The 24,895-nt window shown below is 43.1% G+C and overlaps 1 non-coding gene across 1 annotated transcript; it reads left to right on the plus strand.

The window, feature by feature from the left end:
• Window positions 1-14,773: 14,773 nt before the first annotated feature.
• Trnat-ugu lies at window positions 14,774-14,848 on the plus strand. The gene has a single exon. It is a non-coding gene; the product is annotated as a tRNA-Thr (tRNA).
• Window positions 14,849-24,895: the final 10,047 nt, after the last annotated feature.

Below are 24,895 nucleotides of genomic sequence, written 5' to 3' on the forward strand. Positions count from 1 at the left end.
ACCTCGCTCGGCATTGCTATCAAGCATGAAGGGATGCAGGTGATTCGCAGCTGTCAGTATGACTTCGATTACTACCACAGGGCCCATGCAAGTGGAGGAGAATTTCTACCATACCGTAATACTGCTCCCACCAACCTGCGTCCGTGCGCTACGCGTTTCGAGCCGCTGTTCACCTCGACGGTAGTGTTTGCGGAGCCCATCGACCTAGTGCAGCAAAAATGTGATTCATCCAAGGAACTGGCACGTTTCCATTGATCGACTGTCGAATCCCGACGGTCTCGTTCCCACTGCAATCGTAATTGACAATATCATTGGGTCAACTTATGAACACGTAGCGGTTGTCTGCTGTGGAGCTCCATGTTCAACAATACACGATGAATGGCGTGCTCTGAAACACTTGTGTGTGCACCAGCATTGTGCTCTTTCGGCTTCTCTGCTCTTTGGTATATCCTACTTCAAGGAGCAGACAAGCCTCCAAACCCCACGTTCTGCAAAGGGTCGTGGACGTCTAACCATTTAGCATCTAGTGGTGGATTCACTGTCCCTCTACCTCCTTCCATGGATGCTCACGACAGAAGCGTGTGAACATTGGACCAGCTTCACCGTTTTCGAGATACTCGTTCACGGGCTCTGCGTAATAATAATGTAGCCTTGGTCAAAGTCGCTTATCTCAGTGGATTTACCCATTTTCAGACCATCTCTTCGCTAGGGTGTTCTCCGACCGTGTCTGCTTCATCTACATACTGTTGTTACCGCGTCACGTACCCGCAGCGCCACTGGGCGGTATCCACCACTGCAGAGGGCAGTGGTCATAAAGTTTTGCCTTATCAGTGCACATCGTGGTCACCGCCATCTTCGGGCAGAACTCCTGACGGGGCACACCGTGGGTGGCGACCCGCTGAGCACAGGGCTGATGCAGAGAGATACTGCAGCCTGAGACAGCCACCGGATTCAGTAGATTCCTTGCCAGCTTGCTAAGCTGGTTTGTACTGTATGTGCAATGGACGGAGGACTCAGTCTTACATTAAACCTTTTATATTTATTTATATCAGATGATTTCTCAGAGACGGGTTGCATAATTTAATGACTGCTTATAATTAAAATTTGGTAACGTTATCGAATGAAAGGAAATCCGCATCTGGACCAACATCTACTGTTTACTCAATAAATACGAGAAATGAAAATAGTGGAGCACATTACAAATTTACATGTATGGAAGAGAATCACAGTACGAATTCATTTAAATGAATCACTGTGTAAGAAAGTTTAATGTACTGGAATACATTCAGCATCCCTATCTTTAATTCACAAAATACAACGACCCAATGCGCCATAACTTAATGAAAATAAACATCATGAAACAGCTGAAAAATGCTCCTGTCAGAGCACGAAAAGACGAATATGATTCTCTTTGAAAGACAGTGACGGAAGAGTGGAGGACCATCTGCCTCAATCCTCATTCTGCCTTCCTTACCAAAAATTTTAGTATAGAAACACATTCACGCTCTTTTGACACAGAACATTCCAAATCCTTTTACCAAGTCTCTCTCTGTAGTGAAGCCTTCATACTCAACACCTCTTTCTCACTTTGACTATTGATATTTTCTCTTTGTCTCCCACTATCACTGTCTTCTTTCCTTTCTCTCGCCCTTCATTGCTGCTGTGTCCTTCTCTGTCACTTTCATTGTCTCTCTGACCCTTTGCCATAGTCTTTGCCCCATTGTTTTTCACTGCCATTGGCACCGTCTCTTCCTCGTTTACCATTTGCAGTCTACTTCTTTGGGCATCATTTTCACCTCTCCACACATATCCTTGGGAATGGTTTGCTTGTGGTTTTCGGACATGTCCGAAAGAACAGATGCCATCTTAGTATGTATATAGTTACGGCTCACCGGCAACTTGACCATCTTCTTCTTCTGTGCGAATGCACAAACAGTGCCCGAACTCTTACGGGAATCGGCAACGCGCCTCGAGTAATGAGTATAATGTGCGGGGGCACTACGAATGTAGTGCGGGACTATACGTTGAGAATGTGGGTTTCGCGGGAGGCGTGCCAGAGATAAATCCCTGCAGTCGCGCTATCCTCTGTGTACTCGGTGGCTCAGATGGATGCCGGCACGGTAGCTCAGCGTGTTCGGTCAGAGAGCTGGTTGGCCTCTGTAATTAAAAAAAAAACTGAGTGAAACGATGAACAACGAACTTGAACGGATGTCATGTGACGTCCGCAACGACCAAACACAACGATCAACAACCAACAAAACGAAAAAAAAAAGATGGATAGAGCGTCTGCCATGTAAGCAGGAGATCCCGGGTACGAGTCCCGGTCGGGGCACACATTTTCATCTGTCCCCGATGACGTATGTCAACGCCTGTAAGCAGCTCAGGGTGTTCATTTCATTGTAATTTCATTCTAACGAACTGCATGGTCACCGATGGTATCTGTTCTTTCGGACATGTAATAAGAATAATTTTGTAGAGAACCTTCTGGTTAAAATTTGATATTGTTGTGTTTAGAGTTATTCCGATTAATCAGGACGAAATGCGTTATCTTGACAACTGTCCTAACATTGTCACATTGCAACCTATGTAAATTCGTGTATTTCTTCGATAATAATTCTGCATTAAAAACAATTTTTGTACAGCTTAAACACCATTATTCTCTGTCATAGAATTAGGGTCCATTCCTTACTCCAGTCATTTATTCTATAGGGCGTTTATGCGGATGTCTGACGAGAGAGAAAAGGAGTGGAGTGTCAGAACTGATTCATAAGGTTCGTTTCACATGAGTGACATGCACTGCCGCAGTAGGGTAGAGAAGGCAACCAGCGGAAATATGCCCCTATCGGAACACAAAGAAGGCGAATGTGCTTCTGGTTAAAGGAAATTTAGAAATTTGTGGTAAGATCTTATGGGACGAAACAACTGAGGTCATGAGTCCATAAGCCTACACTCTACTTAACCTAACCTAAACTAACTTACGCTATGGACAACACACACACCCATGCCCGAGGGAAGACTCGAACCTCCGACGGGGGAAGCTGCCCAGACGGTGACAAGACAGCGCAGTTACTCCAAACGGCCTTGTTTAAAAGACTCTGACTGAAAAATAGGGTACCAGTTACTCCACTCTACCTTCCTTGGCAAGTTTAAAATTTTTCCCAAAAACGTTGACATGTGAATAGATTTGCTCTTTTTAAACTGAGTGAGAAGGAGGCATTGGCAGTGGGAAAGAGATGGAAAATGGTTCAAAAGGCTCTGAGCACTATGCGACTTAACTTCTGTCATCAGTCGCCTAGAACTTAGAGTTAATTAAACCTAACTAACCTAAGGACATCACACACATCCATGCCCGAGGCAGGATTCGAACCTGCGACCGTAGCGGTCGCTCGGTTCCAGACTGTAGCGCCTGGAACCGCACGGCCACTCCGGCCGGCAGAGATGGAAAAGTTATAAATCCTGGAAGATAGTAGACACTGGTTGTGGTATAGAGAGAGTGAAGGTGACAATGGCATTGCGAAAGAGAGGGACACAGTGGCAGTGAAACGTAATTGACAGTGACAGAACAGTGCTAGGAAAACAGTGAAGGAGACAATGCCATTGGGAAGTGGGTGAGAGCTGGTGTCCATGGCAATGACAGTGAAGAAGAGACAGGTAGTGACAGTGAGAACAGGCAACAGCAGTGGGAAAGGATGAATGAAGTAGTAGCAGTATGAGGGAGCAAGACGGAGATACATACTTTTTTCATATTAGGTGCATTATGCTGCCACCTACTGACAGATACTCCATATCAGCGACCTCAGTAGTCATTAAACATCGTTAGAGAGCAGAATAGGGCGCCCCGCGGTACTCACGGACTTCGAACGTGGTCAGGTGACTGGATGTCACTTGTGTCATACGTCTGTACGCGAGATTTCCACACTCCTAAACATCCCTAGGTCCACTGTCTCTGATGTGATAGTGAAGTGGAAGTGTGAAGGGACACGTACAGCACAAAAGAGTACTGAACGACCTGTCTGTTCACTGACAGAGACCGCTGACAGCTGAAGAGGGTCGTAATGTGTAATCTATCCAGCCCTTGACACAGGAATTCCAAACTTCATCAGGATCCACTGCAAGTACTATGACAGTTAGTCGGGAGGTGGGAAAACTTGGATTTCATATTCGAGCGGCTGGTCATAAGCCACTCATCACGCCGGTAAATGCCAAACGACGCTTCACTTGGTATGAGGAGCGTGACCATTGGACGATTGAACAATGGAAGAACGTCGTGTGGAGTGACGAATCACGGTACACGATGTGGCGACCCGATGGCAGGGTGTGGGTATGACGTCATCTGCCAGCTTGTGTAGTGCCAACAGGAAAATTCGGATGCGGTGGTTTTATGGTGTAGTCGTGTTTTACATGGAGGGGTCTTGCAGCCCTTATTGTTTTGCGTGGCGCTATCACAGCACAGGCCTACATTGATGTTTTAAGCTCCTTCTTGCTTCCTACTGTTGAATTTGGGGGTAGCGAATGCATCTTTCAGCACTATCGAGCACCTGTTCATGATGCTCGACGCTTGGCCGAGTGGTTACACGACAATAACTTAACTCCTCCCGAACAGGCTATGAAGGCCCAAAGGTACTGACCGGCCGCCGTGTCATCCTCAGCCCACAGGCGTCACTGCATGTGGATATGGAGGGGCATGTGGTCAGCACACCACTCTCCCGGCCATATGTCAGTTTCCGAGACCGGAACCGATGCGTCTCAATCAAGTAACTCCTCAATTTGCCTTACAAGGGCTGAGTGCACTCCGCTTGCCAACACTTCTCAGCAGACCGGATGGTCACCCATCCAAGTGCTACCCCAGTCCGGCAGCGCTTAACTTCGGTGATCTGACGGGAACTGGTGTTACAACTGCGGCAAGGCCGTTACCTTCCCGACAATAACATCCCCTTAATGGACTAGCCTCCACAAAGTCCTGACCCGAATCCTGTAGAACACCTTTGGTTTGTTTTGGAACGCCGACTTCGTGCCGGGCCTCACCGACCGACATCGATACCTCTCCTCAGTACAGCACTCCGTGAAGAATGGGCTGCCATTCCCCAAGAAACCTTCCAGCACCTGATTGAACGTATGCCTGCGAGAGTGGAAGCTGTCCTCAAGGCTAGGTGGGCCAACACCATATTGAATTCTGCCATTAACGATGGAGGGCGCCACAAACTTGTAAGTCACTGTCAGCCAGGTGTCCAGGTGCTTTGATCATACAGAATAATGACAGTGAGAGGAGGCAGTAGTAGTAAGACAGAACAAAGCGGGCTTTGGCTGTGAGGCAGGAGACAGTGGCAGAGAGATACAATGAGATGATGACAATTAGTTGAGCTGAATGAATAAGCGAGAATGGGCAGCTATGAATGGATAGTCTAGTGGATGTGAGAGCTTTTAGGAGTGAGGTGAGTTAAAAAGAGAGAGCGAGAATGTATTTGAACGTCAAAATTTTTGGGAAAATTTTTGAGTTGGAGTTGATTTGAAGGAGGAGACCAAACTGCGAGGTCATCGGTCTCATCGGATTAAGGAAGGAAGTCGGCCGTGACCTTTCAAAGGAACCGACCGGGCATTTTCCTGAAGCGATGTAGGGAAAACATGGAAAACCTGAATCAGGATGGCGGGACGCGGACTGAACCGTCGTCTTCCCGAATGTGAGTCCAGTGTGCTAACCGCTGCGCCACCTCGCTCGGTGCAAAAGGTTTTGAAGGTGCCAAGGAACGTAGAATGAAGCAGCTGGTACCCCACTTTGCAGTCAGACTCTTTTAAACAGGGGTATATCCGCCATATTCGTTTTTTTAGTGCACCGGCAGGAGTATTTTTCCTGTGTTTTTTTTTCTTTCTGCGCCAAAGCCGCTACGATCTTGCTAATGGATAAAAACATTTTCCCAATGTAATGTTTTGTCAGAAATTAAAACTTACTCGTACATCAAAACTCGCCAAAAAAAGAGAAAGAAAAAAAAAAGAAAAACCTATCCACTCGTGAAGCATTTTCATTTATGACAAAATGTTACAGATTCTACGGACCACGAATTTAGCCTTTAACAAGTTTCATGACCAATATTTTATTGGATCACTAACGTTGTTGTGGTCTTCTGTCCGAAAACTGGTTCGTTCCCCACGCTAGCTTATCCTGCAAAAGCTTCTTCATCTCTGCGTAACTACTGCAACCTATAGCCACTGGAAGCCGCTTACTGCAGTCAAGCCTCTTTCTGCCTCTACAATTTTTACGCCCCACGCTGCCTACCACTACCAGATTGACGATTCCTTAAAGCGTCAGGATGAGGTCTGTTAACCCCATCCTTTAGTAAAATTCTACCATTACTGATCTTCCAAGTTCTCCTCTGACAGAATTACGGTGTCGCTGACAAAGCGAAACGTTTTTATTTCTTTTCTCATAACCTTAATTTCCTTTCATAATTTTTCTTTTGTTTCTTTTAGAGCTCGCTATATAGATTGAATAGCATCAGGGAAAGAGTGAAATGCTGTCTCAGTCTCTTCTAATCTGCTGCTCTCCTTCCATATCTTTGGACTCTTGTAACTGCGGTCCGATGTTTGTACCTGTGTTTTATCCCTGCGACGTTCAAAACTTCAAAGGCTGTATTCTAGCCATCACTACCAAAAACTTTCTCTACATCTTCAAATGCTATAAACACAACTTTGCCTTTCTCGAATCTATTTGAAATATTTCAAGTTTGTTATTGAGATCAAGTTCCTGTAATAATTAGCAAATACTGTGTGAGCTACAACAGAGGCAAGTTTATACTGAAGTGCCGTTGTACCGATATGTATGGTTAAATGACCAGTGTCCAGTTTCCCTTTAGTGATAATAATTTTATGAACCCACACCGGTAGAAGAATGAAGTTGTGTTGGTTCAGCTGGTGGTTTGAAATGCGTTATTTCAAATTGGTGAAAATTGCCGATATTTGATGACTGATTGTGGCAAACGGTTGACCTGATTTTCACTCGTATTATTGTTATTTCGTTCTGGTGTTTTGGAATTTTTTTGTCAGATGTATCGCTTTCGATCTATAACCGAAAAATTGAAAAATTAAAAAAAAAAAAGCTGTGGTTTTTCAGTCCTCAAAAGCTTAACACAAGTCAGAAAATTGAAAAAAAGTAAAAAAAAAAAAGCTGTGGTTTTTCAGTCCTCAAAAGCTTAACACAAGTCAGAAATCGTCACAAATTCATTTAACTTTTATTTGGGATCCCCAACGTCGATTAAAATTATTTCCGGTTTGTGCGTATTTATTGGCCGAGAAAAGCGTAATGGGCCTACAGTAAGCGTAGTAAGTGATCATACTGTTCAACTTTTGGTTTATTCCTATACAGGCTGTATGAAAAACGAATAAAAAGATTGGAACAAAAACATCGTGTTTTACATGTTGTTTTCTTATTTGTTCAGTATGGTTACAGTCGATGTTAAGATCTTCATTTGATGGTGCAGTCGTGCACTTCGCACTCTTCGCACTTATATTATTATAATTAATATAATTATTTATATTAATATAATATTTTATATTTAAAGCTAATAATTTTATTTATTATATCCAATTATAATAATATTTAATATTAAATTACATATTATTATATATTTTATAATATAATAACCTATTTAAGCTAAAAACATAAGTAGCTATAATCCTAGGTAAATAAATTTATTGAAATAATCACTTAATAATAATAAAATAAACTTATAGGTATTTAAATTTAATTAAATGTAATATATTAATATAAATTATTTATATATATATATATATATATATATATATATATATATATATATATAAATTAACCGAACCGAGATAAATTAATTTGGAATAACCAAAATAATACATTCGCTATTGCTTCATCTTGCATGTTTCACCTGGAGAACTCTTTAACAATATTCTGAATGAAACTTTCTGGCAGATTAAGACTGTGTGCCAGACCGAGACTCGAACTCGGGACTTTTGCCTTTCGAGGGCAAGTGCTCTACCGACTGAGCTACCTCCAGGCTGTAGCTAACCCATGTCTCTGCAATATCCTTTCTTTCAGGACTGCTAGTTCTGCAAGGTTCGCAGGAGAGCTTTTGTAAAGTTTGGAAGGTAGGAGACAAGGTACTGGCAGAAGTAAAACTGTATGGACGGGGCGTGAGTCGTGCTTGGGTACCTCAGATGGTGGAGCACTTGCCTGCGAAATGCGAAGGTCCCGAGTTCGAGTATCGGTCTGGCACACAGTTTTAATCGGCCAGGAAGTTTCATATCAGCGCACACTGCGCTGCAGAGTGAAAATCACATTCTGGAATATTCTGAATGTTATAACATCTTAATTATGACGTTCCAACAAGAGCTTACTACAAAAGCCATTAATCTTGTAGTAAAAACTGACTGATCATGAGAAAGAATTAAGCAGGACAATATGTCTTGTTGTCCAACAAACGCGTAGCGGTTTTTTTTACGAATACACCGCCATTTGACTGTATATTGGTAAAAATTAAAGTAATATTCAGTCAAGCTCGCCCAGTTAGCCGTGCTATCTAACGCACGGCTTTCTGGAGTGGGAAGGAGCACCTGGTCCCAGCCACGAATCCGCCCGGCGGACTTGTGTCGAGGTCCAGTGAGCCGGCCAGTCAGTGGATGGTTTTTAGGCGGTTTTCCATCTGCCTCGGCGAATGCGGGCTGGTTCCCATTATTCCGACTCAGCAACACTATGTCGGCGATTTCTGCGCAAACAAGTTCTCCACATACGCATACACCACCACCACCACCATTACTCTACCACGCGAACATAGGGGTTACACTCGTCTGGTGTGAGACATTCCCTGGGGGGGGGGGGGTCCATCGGGGGCTGAACCGCACAGTAACATTGAAAGAGCGGTTCGGTGTGGGGCGGCGGAGCGATGAAGTGGACTGCGCTAGTTGTCGTGGGGTTGTGGACCACTACGGTTGCGGCGGAGACGGAGCCTCTCCGTCGTTTCTAGGCCCCCAGTTAACATACAATACAATACAATATACAGTCAAATGTCGGTGTATTCTTTCATAAGAGAACTGTATCACTGTGGCTCAGCATCTTCGAAAACTTTTTAAATTCTTACAGCTAGTTAACAACGGGTTTATCTTGTATAATGTTAAGCGACTGGCTGACAACAAACACAAGCGAGTGTAAAGACTATTAAATTTAACATTTAAATTTATGTTCTAAGTTTCAACCAGGGATTATAAAAGAAGGATTACTTGAGTTTATTGGGCCGGCCGTTGTGGCCGAGCGGTTCTAGGCGCTTCAGTCTGGAACCGCGTGACCGCTACGGTCGCAGGTTCGAATCTTGCTGCGGGCATTGATGTGTGTGATGTCCTTAGGTTAGTTAGGTTTAAGTAGTTCTAAGTTCTGGGGGACTGATTACCTCAGATATTAAGCCCCATAGTGCTCAGAGCCATTTGAACAATTTTATTTTTTAGTTTATTGGAATCTTGAAAAATGGAGATGTTGAGTTTTGTGAAAATTTGCTACATTCAGGCGCATTTTACAACAGCAAATATTCATTTTTTTGTCGCGTTTTCCTGTATCAGTTGTGTGCGGCTCATATTAAAGTTCCAGAATCCGTTAAAAAAATCTGAAAAATTATTGCATGTGTTGAGTTTTTTTAATACGGTCCTCAGCTAGTGCCAGCTGTTTTCAAAGCATAGATATCACAGCATGAGACTGCGAAGCCTTTGGCTCGGGTTCGATACCTACTACCGTCCCATGTCCAGTTTTTGTGGCCCTCATTTTTTTGTTTTAGAAACTGAAACGAAGGAGAGGTCAGGCGAGACCGTCTCTCGTGGGCCGCTGGAATTTGCGCGCGCCATGGGCTGATTGGCTAACTTCAATGCCAATTAACTCAGAAACGGCGCAGAGAATAGAATTTTTTTGTTAACATCTATTTGTCAGTACAGTCTACCTTACAACACCCTTACAAGCTTTTCAGAGTGTTTCTGAGCATCCTCAAAAGAGATTAACTATCTATACACTATTTATGAGGAGCAACTAAAATTTGTTCATTGTTATACATCACTCTAAAAGCAATGTACAGTAGCTGCAATACACAATAAGCTACGAATTTTGTTTCACTTTAAAAGGTTTCGGACATTTATAAAATTTTTAATACACTGAAGCGCGAAAGAAACTGGTATAGGCAAGCGTATTGAAATACAGATATGCAAACAGGCAGAATATGCCGCTGCGGTCGGCAACGCCTATACAGGGTGGAGAAAAATTGTGTTAGTAATTTTAACCCTGGATAGCTAATGCCAGTGGGAAGAAAAATAACTAATTTTTAAACTAGGTAAAATGGCGCCATGCGCTCCGATTAGCCGTGGGATTGCCCTGTTGCTGTTCGTCGGTTGACGGTCAGCGTTACAATGTCGGAGCGCGTGGCGTCAGGTTCCCATAGTTTAAAAATTGTGCGTTGTCGACCTACACAACATTAGTAATTTTGGTTCTTACTGGCATCAGCTATACATTGTTAAATATTCGTGACACAATTTTTCTCCACCCTGTATAAGACAACAAATCTCTGGCGCAGTTGTTGGCTCGGTTACTGCTGCTGCAATGGCAGGTCAGCAAGATTTAAGTGAAACTTCCTGGCAGATTAAAACTGTGTGCCCGACCGAGACTCGAACTCGGTTCGCAGGAGAGCTTCTGTAAAGCTTGGAAGGTAGGAGACGAGGTACTGGCAGAAGTAAAGCTGTGAGTACCGGGCGTGAGTCGTGCTTCGGTAGCTCGGTGGTAGAGCACTTGCCCGCGAAAGGCAAAGGTCCCGAGTTCGAGTCTCGGTCGGGCACACAGTTTTAATCTGCCAGGAAGTTTCATATCAGCGCACACGCCGCTGCAGAGTGAAAATCTCATTCAAGATTTAAGTGAGTTTCAACGTGTGTCACAGTAGGCGCACGAGCGACGGGTCACAGTATATCCGAGGCAGCGATGAAGCAGGGATTTTCCCGTACGACCATTTCATGAGTGAACCGTGAATATCAGGAATCCGGTAAAACACCAGATCTCCGACATCACTGCGGCCGGAAAAATATCTTGCAAGAACAGGGCCGACGACGACTGAAGAGAATCGTTCAACGTGACAGAAGTGTAACCCTTCCTCAAATTGCTGCGGATTTCAATGCTGGGCCCTCAGCAAGTGTCAGTGTGCGAACCATTCAACGAAACATCATCGATATGGGCTTTCGGAGCTGAAGGCCCCCTCGTGTACCCTTGATAACTGCAAGACACAAAGCTTTACGCCTATCCTGAGCCCGTCAACACCAACACTGGACTGTTGATGAAAGGAAAAATGTTGCCTGGTCGGACGAGTCTCGTTTCAAATTGTATAGAGCGGATGGATGTGAACAGGTATGGAGACAATCACCTGAATCCATGGATCCTGGATGTCAATAGGGGACTGTTCAAGCTGGTGGAGGCGCTGTAATGGTGTGAGGCGTGTGCAGTTGGAGTTAAGTTGGTTGCGTGTTCCACGGTACGGAATATATATTGCAATACAGAGTTAAAGATTAACATTTCTATTATTTACCCCATTGCCTTAGATGGCAGAAAATGCATATAGAATATTTAAAGATTTATTTGTTCCTATTGAAGAATTCATCTATGGTATAGAAGAAGTTGTCAAGGAGATGATTTCAATTTATTTTTGAAGCTATTATTGCCGTCTGTCAGACATTTTATTTCATCTGGTAATTTGTCGAAAATTTTTATAGAACATATTTTACCCCTTTCTGTGCCAAAGGTAGGTTGAGTAGTTTAAGTCTTTCTTTTTACTGGTATTATAATCATGAATGTCACTGCTGTTTTTAAACTGGTCCATGTTGTTGAGAACTAATTTCATTAGTGAGTATATGTACTGTGAGCCTGTTGTAAGAATTCCCAATCTTTTAAAAAGATGCCTACAAGATGTGCGACTATGAACCCCACACATTATTCTAACCACTTTCTTTTGAACAGTGAATATTTTTTGTCTAAATGTTGAATTACCCCAAAATATTTTTCCTTTTACATCAGAGAGTGAAAGTATGCAAAGTATGTTGGCTTACTAATTTCTATATCCTCAAAATTGGCGATCATTCTGATTGCAAAAGTGATATGGGATCCCTCATACGTCCAGTTACGACTCTGACAGGTGACACGTACGTAAGCATCCTGTCTGATTAGCTGCATCCATACATGTCCGTTGCCCATTCCGAAGAACTTGGGCAATTCCAGCAGGACAATGCGACACCACATACGTCAAGAATTGTTACAGAGTGGCTCCAGGAACACTCTTCTGAGTTAAAACACTTCCGCTGGCCACCAAACTCCCTAGAAATGAACATTGTTAAGCGTATCTGGGATGCCTTGCAACATGCTGTTCAGAAGAGATCTCCAATCCCTTGTACTCTTACGGAAATATGGACAACCCTGCAGGATTCTTGGTGTTAGTTCCCTCAAGCAGTACTTTAAACATTATTTCAGTCCATGCCACATCTGCGTGCTCGCGGGGGCCCTACACGATATAAGGCAGTTGTGCTAGTTCCTTTAGCTCTTCAGTGTATGTTTCGTAGAGTATACACTTAATTTGTTGTTCGTATTGTTCAAATGTTGAAATGTGTGTGAAATCTTATGGGAATTAACTGCTAAGGTCATCAGTCCCTAAGCTTACAGACTAGTTAACCTAAATTACCAAAAATGGCTCTGAGCACTATGGGACTTAACTTCTGAGGTCATCAGTCCCCTAGAACTTACAACTACTTAAACCTAACTAACCTAAGGACATCACACACATCCATGCCCGTGGCAGGATTCGAAGATGCGACCGTAGCGGTCGCGTGGTTCCAGAATGTAGCACCTAGAACCGCTCGGCCACCCCGGCCGGCCCTAAATTATCCTAAGGACAAACACACACACCCATGCGCGAGGGAGGACTCGAACCTCCGCCGCTACCAGCCGCAGAGTCCATGACTGCAGCGCCCCAGACCGCTCGGCTAATCCCGCGCGGCAGTTCGTATTGTTCTCCATCATTGTAGTTTACTTGAATAATATTTTAGTAATGCTTCATTTCTTTTAAATAACTTTCAAAATCATAAAATTTGTGTAAAAAGAATTGTAGAATTGTATTTACAGGGGAAAAAATACGATGTGAGTGTCGCAGCTTTGGAAGTTCTACGAGGGTTGCAGGACCTCAACACTGCGGTTCTGATAGCCAGACTGCAGAATAAGTAGCCCAGCCGGTAAACAGGCAGTCACGATCGCGGCAGGACCTCCAGTGACGGTACAGAGGAGAGAGCAGTGCGCGCTTCGTGCTGCTGCTGGGCTGCACGCTACTTGCTTCGCGATCTGCATAGCAGCTGAGGACCAGTCCGGCGAGCTGAAGTGCCACGTGGCGCGGTCGTTGCTCCGCCGGGGCGGGACAGGGTTGCTCCGCGGCCGTAAGCAGATGCACCCCCTCCCGCTGAGAGCTTCACTTTATTCTCTAACAGCCGTGGGAAGTGTGTCCTCCTAGCGCCTGTCCAACGGAAGGGCTGGCTTCCCGATATATTACACGTGGCGGCTACCAGCTTCTTATGAGAACAGCCCTCGAAAATACCGGGTGATCAGAAAGTCAGTACAAATTTGAAAGCTGAATAAATCACGGAATAATGTAGATAGAGAGGTACAAACTGACACACATGCTTGGAATGACATAGGGTTTTATTAGAACCTAAAAAATACAAAAGTTCAAAAAAATGTCCGACAGATGGCTCTTCATCTGATCAGAATAGCAATAATTAGCATAACAAAGTAAGACAAAGCAAAGATGATGTTCTTTACAGGAAATGCTTAATATGTCCACCATCATTGCTCAATAATAGCTGTAGTCAAGGAATAATGTTATGAACAGCATTGTAAAGCATGTCCGGAGTTATGGTGAGGCATTGGCGTCGGATGTTGTCTTTCAGCATCCCTAGAGATGTCGGTCGATCACGATACACTTGCGACTTCAGGTAACCCCAAAGCCAATAATCGCACGGACTGAGGTCTGGGTACCGTCACTGGACTCTGCGGCTGGTAGCGGCGGAGGTTCGAGTCCTCCCTCGCGCATGGTTGTGTGTGTTTGTCCTTAGGATAATTTAGGGCCGGCCGGGGTGGTCGAGCGGCTCTAGGTGCTACATTCTGGAACCGCGTGACAGCTACGGTCGCAGTTTCGAATCCTGCCACGGGCATGGATGTGTGTGATGTCCTTAGGTTAGTTAGGTTTAAGTAGCTCTAAGTTCTAGGGGACTGATGACCTCAGAAGGTAAGTCCCATAGTTCTCAGAGCCATTTGATCCATTTCTTGAGACTTCTTCAGAAGATATACCTGCATCTGTAATGTCTAAAAGGGCATGGTCTAGAAATAAAACTAAAATAGTCTCAATAGGCGTAGTCATATTTTAAAAATGGGATACGTAAGTACTAAGTCAACACCAAGACTTAACTTAAGCTTTGGCGTGCGCCTCGTCTCCATGGACGCCGTGGGGTGGGCGTCAGGAGCTCCCGAAAGAACAGATGCCATCTTCATATCGTTTAAGGATAACCGGCTGATGACCTCCTTCAGTGCGGATGCACACGATTTATCTGAAGTCTTACGGGACTCGGTGGATTGTCGGCCGCGAGTGATGGGTATAATGGCAGGGGCACTACGAACGCAGTGTGTGGACTATAGGTTGAGAATGTGGGTCTCACGGGGAGCGTGCCGGCGATAAATCACTGCAGTCGCACTATCCTCTGTGCCCTCGGTGGCTCAGATGGACAGAGCGTCTGCCATGTAAGCATGAGATCCCGGGTTCGAGTCCCGGTCGGGGCACACATTCTCAACTGTGCTCGTTGACTTATATCAACGCCCGTCAGCATCTAATGGTATTGATTTAATTGTAATTTGAAACAAAAACTGGCCGTTTTAGACGTAATATTGCCAAAAAAAGCCGAAAGAAAGCTGTAGGCAATGAACTGGCAAATGCAGATAAAGAAATTCACCAACGCTCTGTTACTTAAGGAGATGAGAATCGATTATTTCCGTAATTATTTAAGAAAGGACGGAACATGCTTTTTGGAGCTATTAAACATCATCAAATCACTCATAACGGAAAAGCGTAAAACATGAGGGAGGCTATAAGCTGCGAGGAAAGGCTGCATTACGTCTCTAGCCACTGGCAGAAGTTGAGGACCACAGTAGCCCCACAACTATTACCTGAAATAATACCTGAAAGCAGGCCGGAGTGGCCGAGCGGTTAAAGGCGCTACGGTCGCAGGTTCGAATCCTACCTCGGGCATGGGTGTGTGTGATGTCCTTAGGTTAGTTAGGTTTAAGTAGTTCTAAGTTCTAGGGGACTTATGACCACAGCAGTTGAGTCCCATAGTGCTCAGAGCCATTTGGACCATTTTTTTAATACCTGAAACCTGCATCATGATTTATAGTTGCTTCTGGAAATACAGTACGGTAAATCAAAATAAATATAATAAAAGATCATCGTGTAAACGTTAATTAATTTATGAATGTAGAATGAAAGATGTTTCCTGTAACTTTAACAAATTATTTTCAAATTAAAAAATGTTTCAAATGGCTCTAAGCACTATGGGACCTTAACATCTGAGGTCATCAGTCCCCTAGAACTTAGAACTACTTAAACCTAACTAACCTAAGGACATCACACACATCCATGCCCGAGGCAGGATTCGAACCTTCGACCGTAGTAGCAGCGCGGTTCCGGACTGGAGCGCCTAGAACCGCTCGGCCACAGTGGCCGGCCATTTAAAATTAGAAGAAGAAACTCTACAAATGGTGGTGGCGCACATCATCTAATTAAAACAGTAGATAAATAAGAAATGAAGCATTTAGCAAGTGTCAAAATTGTAGAAAAGTCCTGCACTTTTCTCTTCATAGCAGAAGTCTTGGATATAGGCTGGTTTTTTTAAACTCTTCTAACATGTTAGAGCTATATTTCACGAATAAAAGTCCATCAACTTTCTATATTTTGGTCTTTAAATTTTATTTCCGTCAAGAACCGAAAATGAAATTTGATCTAATGTACCTACATTCCTGATTTTAGATTTCATTTCCGTTAAGTATCAGAAATAAAACTTAAAAATCGAAATACAGAAGGTCGACGGACTTTTATTCGTAAAATAGTTACTTTTTACTCTTTCTATGTGTTACATGACACCATTATGAATTCGTTAAAAAATGAAAGAAGTGCTTCATTTCTAGTATCTCTATTTGTATACTCCTCGCATGACGTGTTCCACAAACGTCTGCAGTCTTTAAATTCCTCCAGGAACTGTAATTAAAAGTCTTGTCCACCTCACACTGTGTCATGTAAATCGGAACAGCATCGCATCTCGCGCGCACTGGACAAAGATGAACTTTTGTCTCGGTCGGTTGCCACGATAGCGCTACACACGGCACAAGTTACCGAAAGAAATGGCGAAAGGAGGTGAGGGGGGGGGGGGGGGGAAGGGGGGGGGTGAGGTTCGGCTGTTGGGTGGTGATACCCAACCGGCAGCCCAACAAGAAAACGCCTATACACATCAAATTTGTCGATGTCACGTGTTTAGCGCCCTTAACTGAAACTTCACAGACCACAATGGCACGAAGTACGATATCATCATCATCATCACCGTCATCATTACACCCACGTCTGCTCTGTTACTTCTGGTTATGCCAACGTAACTAAAACCGACCTCACATGGGGCGTGAAAGCGTCCATTGATGAGGAGCTGCTCTGGATTTGCGAGGTAACAAAGTGTAATTTTCCGTTCCACAGCATTCCGAAACGAGAAAGACGGAATCAGACATGTCCGATTTTTTATTTATGGAGAGGAATGTGGCCGACAAGATGCGAGATCACTTTTACGGCACAAGCAGAACGCCGGCCGGTGTGACCGAGCGGTTATACGCGCTTTAGTCTGGAACCGCGAGACCGCTACGGTCGCAGGTTCGAATCCTGCCTGGGGCATGGGTTTGTGTGATGTCCTTAACTTAGTTAGGTTTAAGTAGCTCTAAGAACTTAGAAGACTGAAGACCTCAGATGTTAAGTCCCATAGCGCTCAGACCCATTTGAACAAGCAGTCACAGGAGACGTCGTACTGGATTATGTGATTTGAAGTTGATGCCTCTATTGGGTGGTTTTTATATTATTACTGACGCTGTATGGATACATGCTGATTCAAAGCACCAGGACATTGTCGTTTTCTTGGAATAGTTTCGTAATAAAATTATGGTAAACGTCGTAAGTGTGGTTAAAGGTTTTCCGTGTATTTTTTTTTTTTTCACCTCGCATCTTATGAGCCTGTGCTTTTACAAGCCAACGGCCCATTAAAGATTTTTAAAAAACGCGTTCCTGGTGCGATTTGTTATGATTAAATGTCACATAATGATAAATCGGCTGTTACAGTCTCCAGGACATCATAATATCAAAGGAGCGGGCTAATGAGAATTACTAAATTTACTAAAAATGAGAACGATGATTTTTATCTTCTGTGGAAAACTATTGTAAATTTATATTGTACTATTTGCAACGGAAGTCTTAAAATCTGATATCCTTGCTGACTGGACATGGAATTTTACTTGTTCCATTGTGTCACTTTCATAGATATTAAACTTTCATTTACATTAGGAGAGACAGGGGCACATATACGCGGATTTATTTTCGGAATTTTTAAAAACATTTTTTTTGGTTAGCTTAACTATGTGTAACATTGTGAAGTGTTATAACATGGTTATTAAATTATGACTTGGTATATACAAGGTGAATATCATAAAATTTGCACTGCAAGTATTGCAGAAATTGGAAATGCTATTGATGTGCGGTTTTCAGAGAATGGATTGGTATTATGCGGACACCATATCGTGGTGTTTTTAGGTGGGGAGTGGTTTGAACTGTAGTCACGTAAGATACCGGTAGAGTTCGTGCCCGAACTACTACTGCCAACCGTAACAAACAATTGCGCTGTAGTCACTACCAAACGCTTTGTGTACTCCAATTTGCTTTCTACTGTGCATTGCTTTTTTTTCCTCTTATTTTGAAATGAATGAAGAATCCTGGAGCATAAAGGGGTTTGAATGTTACACTCACCACAACAAAAGGAATCGATGACCCCTGTGACCGTTATGTCAGTTCTGCTTTCGTGGAAGCACAGAACGTGGACGTAGGATGGCAGCCCTGCGAGAGGGAGGCGGGGCTTATTTCCCCCCACACCGCTACTCTCCCCTCGGGCAGTCTTAAGTTATCATTTGTTTACGGTTGCGGCTGACTGCCACGATATACTGTCCGCATAAGTAGTCGGGCACTCGTGTTGTTAGCCAATAAAAAGAATGTAATAATACTTAGAAACTGTGTTTTTTGTGCAAACGTATACTTTCTTCAAAATGGAACTACGATTATTGACATTAACAAACTAAAGATAGGACAAATGTGAGTGCTGTTTATCGCAGGAATCTATTCGAGTTGTTTACGAGATGTATTTTGAAAAGTTCCCACTCCGACACTTGTGCAATACCTGTGGTAGACCACACTAAAGAACAACAAAAGCTCATACAGTCGTTATGTGCGTTCTGACCAAAAACGAGACAACTAACCATCACCGAGCGAGGTGGCGCAGTGGTTAGACACTGGACTCGCATTCGGGAGGACGACGGTTCAATCCCGCGTCCGGCCATCCTGATTTAGGTTTCCCGTGATTTCCCTAACTCGCTCCAGGCAAATGCCGGGATGGTTCCTTTCAAAGGGCACGGCCGACTTCCTTCCCCATCCTTCCCTAATCTGATGAGACCGATGACCTCGCTGTCTGGTCTCCTTCCCCCAACAAACCAACCAACTAACCATCACAGTTTGTGTTCCAAATGACCATCGGCAACGCCAATACACGCTTCCAGTCTGGTATGAAGCGACTGTTGCACACGTGCTAGCATTTCAGCGGAAAAGTCCGAGCAGGCTGCACAAATACGTCGCTGCATGTCATCAGAAATAGTTGATATATCCTTGTAGACAGCGTCTTTCAGCTTTCCCACAGAAAAAAGTCTACAGCCGTCAAATCTGGGGAACGGGCCGGCCAAGGTACAGGTCTTCTGTGTCCTATCCAACGGTTTGGAAACTATTCGCGAAGACATGCTATAGTAGTTCGTGCCCTGTGGGCTGGACAGCCATTATGTTGATATGATAGGTTCCTTATAATCTACAGAGGAACGTCTTCTAGCATTCGTGGAAGATGGTTTGTTAGGAGGCTGCGTTATTTGTGCGTGTTCTGTGTTCTGTCTATGAAAAACAGGCCTATAATATAATAGTTTACTATCCCACAACACATATTTACGCTTACTGGACGGTGATGTTCCATTCTGAGGAAGCCAATGTGGATTGTCAACAGACCATTAGCGCATATTTCGGTAATTTACTTGATTAATGTTGCTTCATCACTAAACAAGATGCATGATGCATCAGGAGAACCCTGTCTTAATTCCCAAGTGAAGAAGTTAAGACAATTCTCGTAATGTTTCCATACAACTCTTGATGGAGAGAGATGTGGTGGGGATGGATCCTATGTCGACAGAGAGTGCGTGTCACACTTGTCTTATTCGTGCCACTTCCTCGGGCGATTGTGCGGGAGCTAACTTGAGGATCAACTAGAACAGCAGCAAGAACATTAATTTCCCCCTGTTCTGTCGTCACTTGTTTCCTTTCGTTACGTTGTCTAGACGTTACACTGTCACTTTCACGTAACTGGTTGAAGAGGTTGATAAATAACTGGCGAGATGGTTGACGTCTATTGGAATATCTTGTCGCATACACCGTACGAGAACGAACTACATTCTTCCTACACTCTCCATACACGATAAACATGTCTACTTTTTCTGCATCGGTAAATCCCATCGTGCACTAACAACCCTCTGCTAGGACTGTCACACACTAACTGACTAGCAAGTCACAATGCACTCAACGAACACACAAGCACACTGTAAGCAAACACAACAATATCGTATACAGTAAATAGCTGAATGGCACAAAGGGGTGTCGGCTTGGAAACTTTGCACAATACGATATCTCGCATACGACTCGCACTACACTCCTGCAACAAACACCATCACATTCTAATGTACCATACTTCTACATTGAAAATGTCGATAGGCATTGTTCCCTTTAAAATAGTGTAGTTTTGGTCAAAAAACACTCTTTTTAAATATTATTACAACTGTCTATTGCCTGACACTACGAGCCGTTGGCTACCAAACCATTCGGCGAAAAGCACACATCAAAAGCACTTTCCATTTCCGCTATATTTGAGATGCAAGATTTGGGTGACTCACCCTCTATGCATCGAAGTAAAAATTACATTTAAAAGTGCAAAATAGTGTTATGTAGGTTCAAGTCAAGTGCATAAATGAGCCCCAGGTATGGGTCAGGTTTATGCACCTATGGATGCATATTTATGCATATCATAGAACACTTTAATGAGTAAACAAAACACACCACTAAACTTTTCAAAATACATTTTGTTGGCAGTAAATGAAATTACAGTCTTTCTTACGCGAATAAACATTGTAAAACACTTTAAATGCGAACATTTTAGGTTAGCCTTTACCGTGATTGTTATTGACATTAAAAGAAGCAACACGTTTACTGTTACCACTCACTTTATTTACCTCCATGACGCGTTTCAAAGGTTTAAACCTCCATCATCAGGTGGATTTACATTTGTTAATATGACATTTGTGTGTGTGTTGTGTTACGATGTTTTGGAGGAACTTGTGGTACTGTCTCCAGTGGTCACAGGTTACTTTCACTGTCGTAACACATCACATGTATACTGTCATATTTTGTAAATAAATTTGAACGTAATATACAAAGCGGAAATGTTAATAAGTATCTCGAAAAGTTCTTGATCGATTTTTTCTTGTTTTTACACTACGCTCTAGTAAACATTTGTATGGACACTGGCTACATACTTTTTAAATATGTATGGTACGTAAATATATATGTAACGAATAAATCTGCAATGTTGGTAGAAAAAAATCTCGAGAACTTCATGACTAGTTTATTTGTTATTTTTACACAATGCTCTAATAAAAATGGACCATCTTAGGAAGCATACTTTTGAAACATATATAATATACAAAAATAGATATAATACATAAAGACAAAATTTGGGTTTGCAAAATCTGGAAAAGTTCTCGACTAAATTAATTCAGATGCTTACATGATCTCTAATATAGGTTCAGATGGATACAGGCTACATATTTTTAAATATATGTGGTACAAAAATATGTATATTATACAGGAAATGGAAAAATTGTTAGCTAAAATTTCGAAAAGTTCTTCACGATTTATTTCCTATTTTTACACAATACTCTAACAAACTTTTGGATTGACAAAGGATATATATTTGTAAATATGTGTAGTAAATAAATATAAACATAATACCTAAAAGGGAAATGCTATTAGCAAAAATCTCGGAAAATTTCTTGACCGCAGTATTTCACATTATTACTCAGTGCTCTAGTAAACGTTCAGATAGGTGAAAACTATACATTTTTTTAAACAACTGCGTACAAACGTTTTTTTGAAAACCAACTGCATGAAAGAACGTTCTGTGCTGCGCTGTGTGATTTCGTTTTCTTTCTCACAGGCGGTTTTAGTGTATATATCAGGTCTTTCAAACCAATAGACAATTTCTTTCTCCTACATATAAACTTTCTCCTTATGCATAATTGTAAACAAAAACTATATACACAGCTGTGTGCTGATTTGTTTTCGTCATCGCTGTCGATTTTAAGAGGAAAGAGAGGCTGGAAACATCTTTCCTCTATCCCTGATATTAATGACCCCAACTGAGTTACCTATTTATCTAAAGTGACTTCTTTCCCCAGTCTAGGTTTCGTTTGTAATAACAACAAAAAGGGTCGAGATAAGAGATACAGGGAAAGAGAGGATATATACAAAGAGGAGGGGGAGAAGTGGACAGAAAGAGAGGAAAGTTGGAGATGAATAGAGGGTCCAGGAACAGACATCATATCCATATAAGTATATAGTTCTAGCAATACCGGCCAAGACCTTCTTCTCCTGTGCGGATGCACACATATTACCCGAACTCTTACGGGACTTGGTAAGAATGTCTTCCACGAGTGATGAGTGTGTTGCGTAGGGACAGTACGAATGTAGTGTGTGGACATATAAGGTGAAAATGTGGGTCTCGCGGGAGGCGTGCGCGGGATAGTCCCTGCAGTCGCACTATCATCTGTTCCCTCGGTGGCTCCTATGGATAGAGCGTCTGTCATGTAAGCAGGAGATCCCGGGTTCAAGTCCCGGTCGGAGCACACATTTTCACCTGTCCCTGGTGACATATATCAACGCCCTCAGCAGCTGAAGGTATTAATATACAATACTAATATCGTCCATATGGTGTTGTCCCACCCTTAGCCTTGATGACAGCTTCCATTCTCGCAGGCATACGTTCAATCAGGTGCTGGAAGATTTCTTGGGGAATAGCACCCCATTCTTCACGGAGTGCTGTACTAAGGAGAGGTATCGATGTCGGTCGGTGAGGCCTGTCACAAAATTGGCGTTCCAAAACATCCCAAACGTGTTCTATAGGATTCAGGTCAGAACTCTGAGCAGGCCAGTCCATTACAGGGATGTTATTGTTGTGTAACCACTCCGCCACAGGCCGTGCATTATGAACAGGTACTGTTGTGTTGAAAGATGCAGTCGCTATCCCCGAATCTGCTCTTCAACAGTGGGAGGCAAGAAGGTGCTTAAAACATCAAGGTAGGCCTGTGCTGTGATAGTGCCACGCAAAACCACAAGGGGTGCAAGCCCCCTCCATGAAAAACACGACCACACCAAAACACTAGCGCCTCCGAATTTTACTGTTGGCACTACACACGCTGGCAGATGACGTTCACCGGACATTCGCCATACCCACATCCTGCCTTCGGATCTCCACATTGAGTACCATGATTCGTCACTCCACACAACTTATTTCCACTGTTCAATCGTCCAATGTTTACACTCCTTACACCAAGCGAGTCGTCGTTTGGCATTTACCGGCGTGATGTGTGGCTTATGAGCAGCCGCTCAACCATGAAATCCAAGTTTTCTCACCTCCCACCTAACTGTCAGAGTACTTGCAGTGGATCCTGATGCAGTTTGAAATTCCTGTGTGATGGTCTGAATATATGTCTGCCCATTACACATTACGACCCTTTTCAACTGTCGGCGGTCTCTTGTCAGTGAACAGACGAGGTCGGCCTGTACGCTTTTGTGCTGTACGTATCCCTTCACATTTCCACTTCACTATCACATCGGAAACCGTGGACCTAGGGATGTTTAGGAGTGTTGAAATCTCGCGTGTAGACGTGTGACACAAGTGACACCCAATCACCTGACAACGTTCGAAGTCCGTGAGTTTCGCGGAGCGCCCCATTCTGCTCTCTCACGATGTCTAAGGACTACAGAGTTTGCTGATACGGAGTATCTGGCAGTAGGTGGCAGCGCAATGCACCTAATATGAAAAACTTATGTTTTTGGGGTGTCCAGATACTTTTATTACATAGTGTATGTATTTATATACGATATACATTTTTTAAAAGTAGCATATGTCCATCTGTAGGTGTATTATTATAGTGTCGTGAAAAATCTGAAGTAAATTAGTCAAGAACTTCTCGAGATATTTGGTAATAACGTTGAAATACCACTTGCCTTAGGGTGAGTCATGTCAGATGTAACACCCCTTTTATTTCGTGAACGGTTACACATATCGAAACGCGGTTTTCTGCAAATGTTAGAACGTCAACGGGCACATATGTTTTTGTTTGGCTAATGATTTTAGCGCTGGGATAAACGGAGATATTGAAGTAAGTACGTTTTTTAAACAGAACTGTATACTTTTTATAACTGCATTCGATATCTCTTGAGAAGACAATTACATGATAGAGCGTTTGTTAATGTTGACGTTGAAGCTTGTCTTTAAAAAAATCGAGAAATGTTCTAGAATGTGAGATCAGACTGGCCGGTAACGGCATTTGCTGTGCAAACACTGCCAAGCAGGCGTCTTGGACCCAAGCTGCGTGGTTGTATCCCTTAAGATAGGCCTGTTCTACGAGAATAAAGCTTTACTTCCCCTTAAACCAACTTACGACCTAGATGCAGATTCACCTACGAATTCTGTATATGGAAATACGACATAGGCTAGAATCTAGCGTATCACAAATGGCTTAGGAAAACTGTTTCACATTTGCGCATCCTCTCAGATTTACGTGAGCTGAAACAGAGAAATCAACTGTTCGTTCTTCAAAAATAAAGAGGTCTTATGCGTTGCAAAAACCAACTACTGTCTATGTGCTTCTTAGAGGTAAAATACATGCTATCGGACAACTGCCTCTATCTACATTGCTGTAATTATATCACAGGGGATACCTTTGTTGAACTAAACATTTTATTAAAAATACTATGGCGAGCACGCAGAAGTGCACAACACGACGTGACATGGACTAGATTTATGTCTGAAGTAGTGCTGGAGAGAATTAACTCAATGAATCCTGCAGGGCTGTCCATAAATCCGTAAGAGTACGAGGGGATGCAGGTCTGTTCTGAACAACACGTTGCAAGGCATCCCAGATATGCTCAATAATTTTCAAGTCTGGGAAGTTGGTGGCCAGTGGAAGTGTTTAAACTCAGTGTTCCTGGATCCACTCTGTAGCAATTGCAGAAGTGTGGAGCGTCGCATTGTCTTGCTGGAATTGCCCAAGTCCGTTGGAATGGACAATGGACATGAATAGATGCAGGTGATCAGACATGATACTTACGTATGTGTCACCTGTCAGAGTCCTATCTACACGTATGAGGGGTCCTATATCACTCCA

Source organism: Schistocerca americana, chromosome 6, assembly GCF_021461395.2.
Source record: "Schistocerca americana isolate TAMUIC-IGC-003095 chromosome 6, iqSchAmer2.1, whole genome shotgun sequence".
In the NCBI taxonomy this organism is placed as follows: Eukaryota; Metazoa; Arthropoda; class Insecta; order Orthoptera; family Acrididae; genus Schistocerca; species Schistocerca americana.